General features: G+C 46.6%; 1 pseudogene; it reads left to right on the forward strand.

Moving 5' to 3' along the window:
- Positions 1-180: 180 nt before the first annotated feature.
- Positions 181-299, forward strand: LOC111742121 (annotated as a pseudogene).
- The last annotated feature ends 6018 nt before the right edge of the window (positions 300-6317 follow it).

Here is a 6317-nt window from a genome sequence, read left to right on the forward strand (position 1 = left end):
ATAATTGAAAGTTTTCTTCATGGAAACTGTCTCGTGGGGTTCTAATGGCCAAAACAGCAGAAGTAAGGGGAGAAACACAGGAGGAACAAGAATGCCCCAGCTTACTCTGTGACCTTGGGTGAGCTACTTAATATGAGACAATGTGTGTCTGAGTGTCTCCTCTATAAAATGGGAATAAGAGTCTGTGGCCATGCCACCCTGAACAAGCTCCATCCCGTCTGATCTCGGAATCTAAGTAGGGTCGGGCCTGGTTAGTACTTGGATGGGAGACCACCTAGGAAGACCAAGTGCTGTAGGCGTAAAAACCTTTTTTAAAAAATAAGGGATTGTAAGTTAACAAGGTCCTTGCAATCTGTGAGGTCAACCAACGGTGCCTCGCCTAATCAATAAAACTAAATAAATAAATAAATAAAAATTTAAATAAAATGAGAATAAGAAGACTAGTTCATATGTTGTAAAAATTAATGATTCGATCCACATAAAGTACTTAGAACAGTGTTTGACCCATAGCAAACATTACATAAGTGGTTTATTATCACCTATTGTTTCAACTTCTCTTTTAGTGAACTAGCATTTTCTGTCTTTCTGTGTCCACCATACTCTTCCCCACTTCTGAGTTTATGCCCGAAAGAATTGAAAGCAGGGACTCGAACAGGTGTTTGTACAATGTGCACGAGAGCATGCATTCACAATCACCAAAGGTGGAAACAACCCAAATGCCCATCAGGGGATGAATGGATACACAAAAAGTGGTATATTCACGCAGTGCAGTGGAATACTACTCAGCCTTTAAAAGGAAGGAAATTCCGGCTCATGGTACAGCATAGATGAACCTTGAAGATTTAAGCTGTGTAAAAAAGCCAGACACAGAGGACAAATATTAGATGATTCCACTCAGATGAATAGTCAAATTCATGGAGACATAAAGCAGAGTGGTGGGTGCCAGGGGCTGGGGGAAGGAGGCAATGGGGAATAGGAGTTGAATAGGGATAGGGTTTCAGTTTAGAAATGTGAAAAATTTCTGCGGATGGATGGTGGTGATGGTCACACAGCAATGTGAATGCATTTAATGCACATCAACTGTGCTCTTAAAAATAGTTAAAATGATACGTTTTATGTTATGCATATTTTATCACAATTAAACAAAATAAATCTAAAAAAACAAATACAAAAAAACAAGGGCCCTCCCTCCCTCCCCAGAAAGCCCGGGAGCGGAGGATGTGCGGCTGGCCGGAAGGGGGCGTGTCGGGGCCTCCCTGCTCCTCCGCAGCAGCCCGAGCTAGCGGAGGTGCGTCTCTCCCATCCTAAGCTTCCTTCACTGCAAAACCCCTGGTGGCCCCTCTCCTCCAGCGCCCTCCGGCCCCTTCACATGTTTGGGGTAACGCAGACGGTGCCAGCCCTGCAGCATGCGCCACTCCCTGGAAAGCTCCTGTCCTTCCCGAAGCATCAGAGGAGACCCCGATGTGACTCTATTTGGTCTGTTTCACCGCTGCTTTCCCAGAGAGCCAGCTCCTCGCCAAGCGGGGCACAGGATGGCTCAGCATTAACTTTGGGGACTAAACAGCCCAGGCGCAGTCACCTTCCCACACATCAGGCTCCTGCAGCGCTGCGGAGTGGTCTGTGTAGACACTGGGCCCCTCTTCAAAGGGACATTTAGCAGCTGCTCCCAGAGCCATCCAGAAAAATCAGTGCAGCCCTCCCGGGGGTAGACGGCTCCCGACTGAAAGGAAAACCTCCCTCACGGTGGCACGTTTCCTGGAGCCAAAAAAAAGACCCATAGAAAGCCGCATGCCATTCAGACTCTTCTTAGGAAGCCATATTTTTCTGTTCAATTTCTGATCTAATTTTCTGTTAATTTCTACACTTAATACTTTTCTAAAAATGCCTAAAGAAACAAAAACCTGCAGAGTATGAAAATAAAAGTAAAACAATGTCCCACCTTGATTTCGCGGGCTGCTTAACTGGGGAATTTTTTTTTTTTTTTTTTAAGAAGCGTTTCCTGGTCATAAGGTAAGAGGAAGAAGGAGAAAGAAGGAGGGAAAGTAGGGAAAAGGAGAAAACAAGGAAGGGGAGAGGGGACGAGGAAAGAAAGTTGCCCAGACTTTCACGTGGAGCTGCGAAACCATTTTTGTGTCAACTCAGTTTCTCCTTTGACTCTTAAAAGTTGGCCGTTTCTGCCGAGAAATTGTGTGGCTGAGTCCTAAGGCACTTGGGCCTTATAATTTGTTCTTTCCATTTGGTCCCTAAGTTCCCTGTCCTATGGCTGACAAAGGCCTCCACATTTTCCAGTGTTACGAACTGTGTTGTGTTCCTCTCAAAATCATTCGTTGAAGCCTTAACCCCCCAATGTGACGGGCCTTTAAGTAATGAAGGTTAGATGAGGTCGTGAGGCTGGGCCCTAATCCGATAGGACGGGTGTCCTTATAGGAGAAGGGAGAGACACCAGGGACATGTCCACCGGAAGAAAGCTGTGTGAGGATGCAGCAGGGAGGAGGCAATATGCAAGCCACGGAGGGAGGCCTTCCGACACCATGAGCCTGGGTGGACTTCCGGCCCTCAGAACCGTGAGAAAAGTAATTTCCCTTGTTTAGCCATTCGGTCCGTGGTGTTTTGTTATGGCAGCGACAGGAAACTAAGACATCAGGAAACATGCTCTTCATCTTAATTGAACCTGGAGCTGCTGATGTCTGATGGCGACCTTTCTCTCCCCCGATGTGAGGCCAGCTTCCTCTTGAGTCACCACTGCCACCTCATTATCATCAGCACCCGATTATTCTGTAACCCTCGTTCCCTTTAAGGTTCATGTTATTTAGCTCTCTTCACCTACAGACACCCTGTTGGGTCCCTTCATGTACCAAAGACGTTGGCACCTGGAACCGCCATCTCTCCCCTCTCCATCAAGACAGGCAAATGACTCCGTTGGATGTTCTATCCGATACTCTGGCCCATGGGCTTCGAAGTGCTGTCCTGCCCTGACTATGTCAAAATCTCCTGGGCTGCTTATCAAAATGGCACATTCAAGGGCCCGACATCTAAACGACAGACTCGCCTTCTTGGGTGGCTTTTTTTCCTCCTTTATTTCTTCTTTTTTTGACTTTTTATGAGTTTATTTGAGCCAAACTGACGACATACCAGGAAGCAAGATCACAAATGCTCCCCCTGGGTGGCTTTTCTGTAGGACGAGATCTGAGAACTGCAGCCCCAATATCAGTGACCCCCTCCACCTCCTTTTAGGTCGGAATCACACAACAAAATTAAGCATCTTAAAGTGTACAATTCATGGGCCATTAGTACAGTCATAATGTTGTGCAACCACCACCTCTAATCCCAAAACCATTTCAGCACCTCCAGCAGAAACTCTTTACCCATTAAGTAATAATTCCCCATTCTCCTCTGCCCTGATAAACTCTAATCTATTTCCTGTCTCTATGCATTTGCCCATTCTGGACATTTCATATAAAAGGAATCATATAAAATGTGGTCTTTGGTGACTGGCTCATTTCACGTAGCATAATGTTTTCAAGGTTTATTCACATTGTGGCGTGTGTCAGAATTTCATTCCTTTACATGGCTGAATAATATCCTATTGTATGGATATACCATTTTTTGTTTACCCAGTCACCCGTCAGTGAATACTTGCCTTATTTCCACTGTTTGGCTATTATGAAAAGCACTGCCAGGAACCTTTGTGTCCAAGGATATATTCGAGTCCCTGTCTTCAGTTCTTTGGGGCATAGACTCTGTGGTTTCTCTTCTCCACTCTCCTGCATCGTTGTTCATCTGTCCCTGTTAGGCTTTTGGCCCCTTCCATGTCTCCTGAATAGCTGGGGACCAGCCCGTGGTACACATGCTGCTTTTCAAATTGTTAAGATGGAAAAAGAATCTCAGCGTTCGGGGCCGAGCGTTCAGGGCTGCCTGTCAGGGCCCGGGCGCCTTCATTTGCAGCTTCCAGCCTCCAGTTCCCTCATCCTCTCTCAGAATCCTGCGATTCCTCATTCCCGTCGTGTCTGATCCCGCCGTGAGGCCTTTCTTGCTAGAAAAGGGAAACTGCCCATGTTGGGGAAATGTTTCAACGCAACTGTTTAGAGAAATAGCAATTTAAACATCACTTTGACGTGGAAAAAAAAGAAATTAAAGCTCCCCTAGCGTATGCCTCTATCTCCTCCTCAAAGGTAAGTAATTTGAAGTTGGCGTGTGTCCTTCCTGTCCAAGAGGGACAGATAGAGAGAAGTTTCTGGATCCTTTCTGGCATCTTCAAGCAGCATCCCCAGATGCTGGATGGCCTCTCTCAACTTGTTATATGAGATTTTAAAAGAAAAAATACAATAACAATAAAACTACACATTTAAGCTATTGTTAGTCACACTTTCTATTAGTTGATGCTAAACACATTTCAAACGAATATAGCTTTCTCCAGTTTCTGAGCTATGGTTTGCATTAGAGAGTCAGAGAACTATTGCTGGTTACTTGTTGCTGCTTTCAGTCAAGTCCTAGAAGAGAAAGATGAGTGACAGGCAGCCAGACTAGAGCTGGTTAGCCTGCAAGCGGAGGTGGAAGGGAACACAGCTTTGCTAAAAGAGATACTTTCTTACTGTGACCTGAGCTTTCAAAGTCCCTTGGCACCTTGAAGGACTAAAAAAAAAAAAAGAAAAATCAACTGCTTCTATACCCTAAACTGAAGTTAGTACTTCCAGGGGCTACAAAGCAGCAGTCTAGCAGAAAAGATGGCTCAAGTCCCCTGGCTCTGCCAAAGGCCAACTTCATCTCCTCCTACTCTTGACCTTGTTCCCTTTGCCTCCTGGCTGCACGTCCAACGCATCACGCACCCTCTCACCCCAGGGCCTTTGCACTTGTTCTCTGCCCCCAGATAGCCACAAAGCTGGTTCCCTTACCTTAAGACTGCCTAAATGTCACATCTTCCTGAAACTTTCTTAACCATCTTTCTTAAAAGGGCACCACCGACAGCCTCCCCCACCTTTTTCTCTGTAGCTCTTACCACCATCAAGGAAGTGCACCCTTCCTCATTGGTGCTCGGCATCTTAGCAAGTGCCGAACGCTCCCCCAACCCTGAAACACTTTCTTCCTTGGCTTCCCAGACACTACCCTGTTTCACCAGCCCTTCTGGTCACCCTTTCCTTGCAGGTTTTGTGAAGAAAGGTTTCGCTCTTCTCACTTTAAACACAACGTCCTGGACGGCCTCATCTGTGTGCATAGTTTACGTGCTTGACAACACGTACGTGTCTCCAGACCCCATCTATCCATTGCCTCCTAACAACCTGGCTCTCACCCGGCACAAGCACCTCAAAATCTAAAGCTCCCACTCTGCCTCCCTCTTCTGCCTGTGTCACCCTTCCTCCCGATTGGTTCTAACCTTCCCCCAGCTGCCTACACCCCAAACAGCGCATCTTCCTCGACTCCTCCCCTTCCATTGTCCCTACATCTCATTGATCACCTTGGACTACGGATTCTGCCTCCAAAATAATTAGCCCCAAGAGTCCTTTTCCCGTATTTGAGAACTGGGCTCCCGGTATTCCTGACCAACATCATGTCACCCTGATTTCTGGCAGGGCTTTCTAAACTGCCTTGCGAACTGAACCCCCACCTACGGTCCTTTTTCCCTCTGTAGCCGGAGTCCCTTTCTATGAGCCAGAGCTTCTGCTTAATACCGGTCACCATCTTCCTATTACTTTGGGGACACAAATCTTACCTAAGCTGACATTCAAGATTCTACGTGACAGCAACCCTGCATGTCATTCCAACCTTCTCTGTTGTCTCTCCCCACACCCTTTAAACACGCTCCTGCTACAGCTAACGCAATCTTTCAGTTCTTTACACATCCTTCCAACTTACCCCCAGCCTTTCGCCTTCCCGATGCTCCCTGCTTACCTGTGCTTCAGGTCTTAGCTTAAAGATCACCTCCACTACCCCAGGCTTCTCCCTGCTACCACTCACCCATCCCCAAAAGTCGGGCTGCCCTCTCGAGCACTCATAGTGCACTTATCACCACTGTTCAGACTGGTGGTTTCATCAATTTCCTTACCAGACTTTCAAGGCAGGAATTACATTTTATTCACTGGTACGTCCAGCATATGTCAAATAGTTCTCAACGTAATGGGATGTGCTAAAATTTAGAAGGAAAGAGAGTCGTTCAGCAGGTTTACTGACGCTGAGCAGTTTTCCCATAATCCAAATGGTTTCTGGTACAGGCTGTGTGACATCTCTCTGACCACAAGGCCCATCACCAAATCGGGACAGATTACCATCTGTTCGTTCTGGAATGTCATTCAGAACTGAGCTGCAGCCACATGTGGCTCTGA

This window comes from Pteropus vampyrus, unplaced genomic scaffold (genome assembly GCF_000151845.1).
Source record: "Pteropus vampyrus isolate Shadow unplaced genomic scaffold, Pvam_2.0 Scaffold86, whole genome shotgun sequence".
Classification (NCBI taxonomy): Eukaryota; Metazoa; Chordata; class Mammalia; order Chiroptera; family Pteropodidae; genus Pteropus; species Pteropus vampyrus.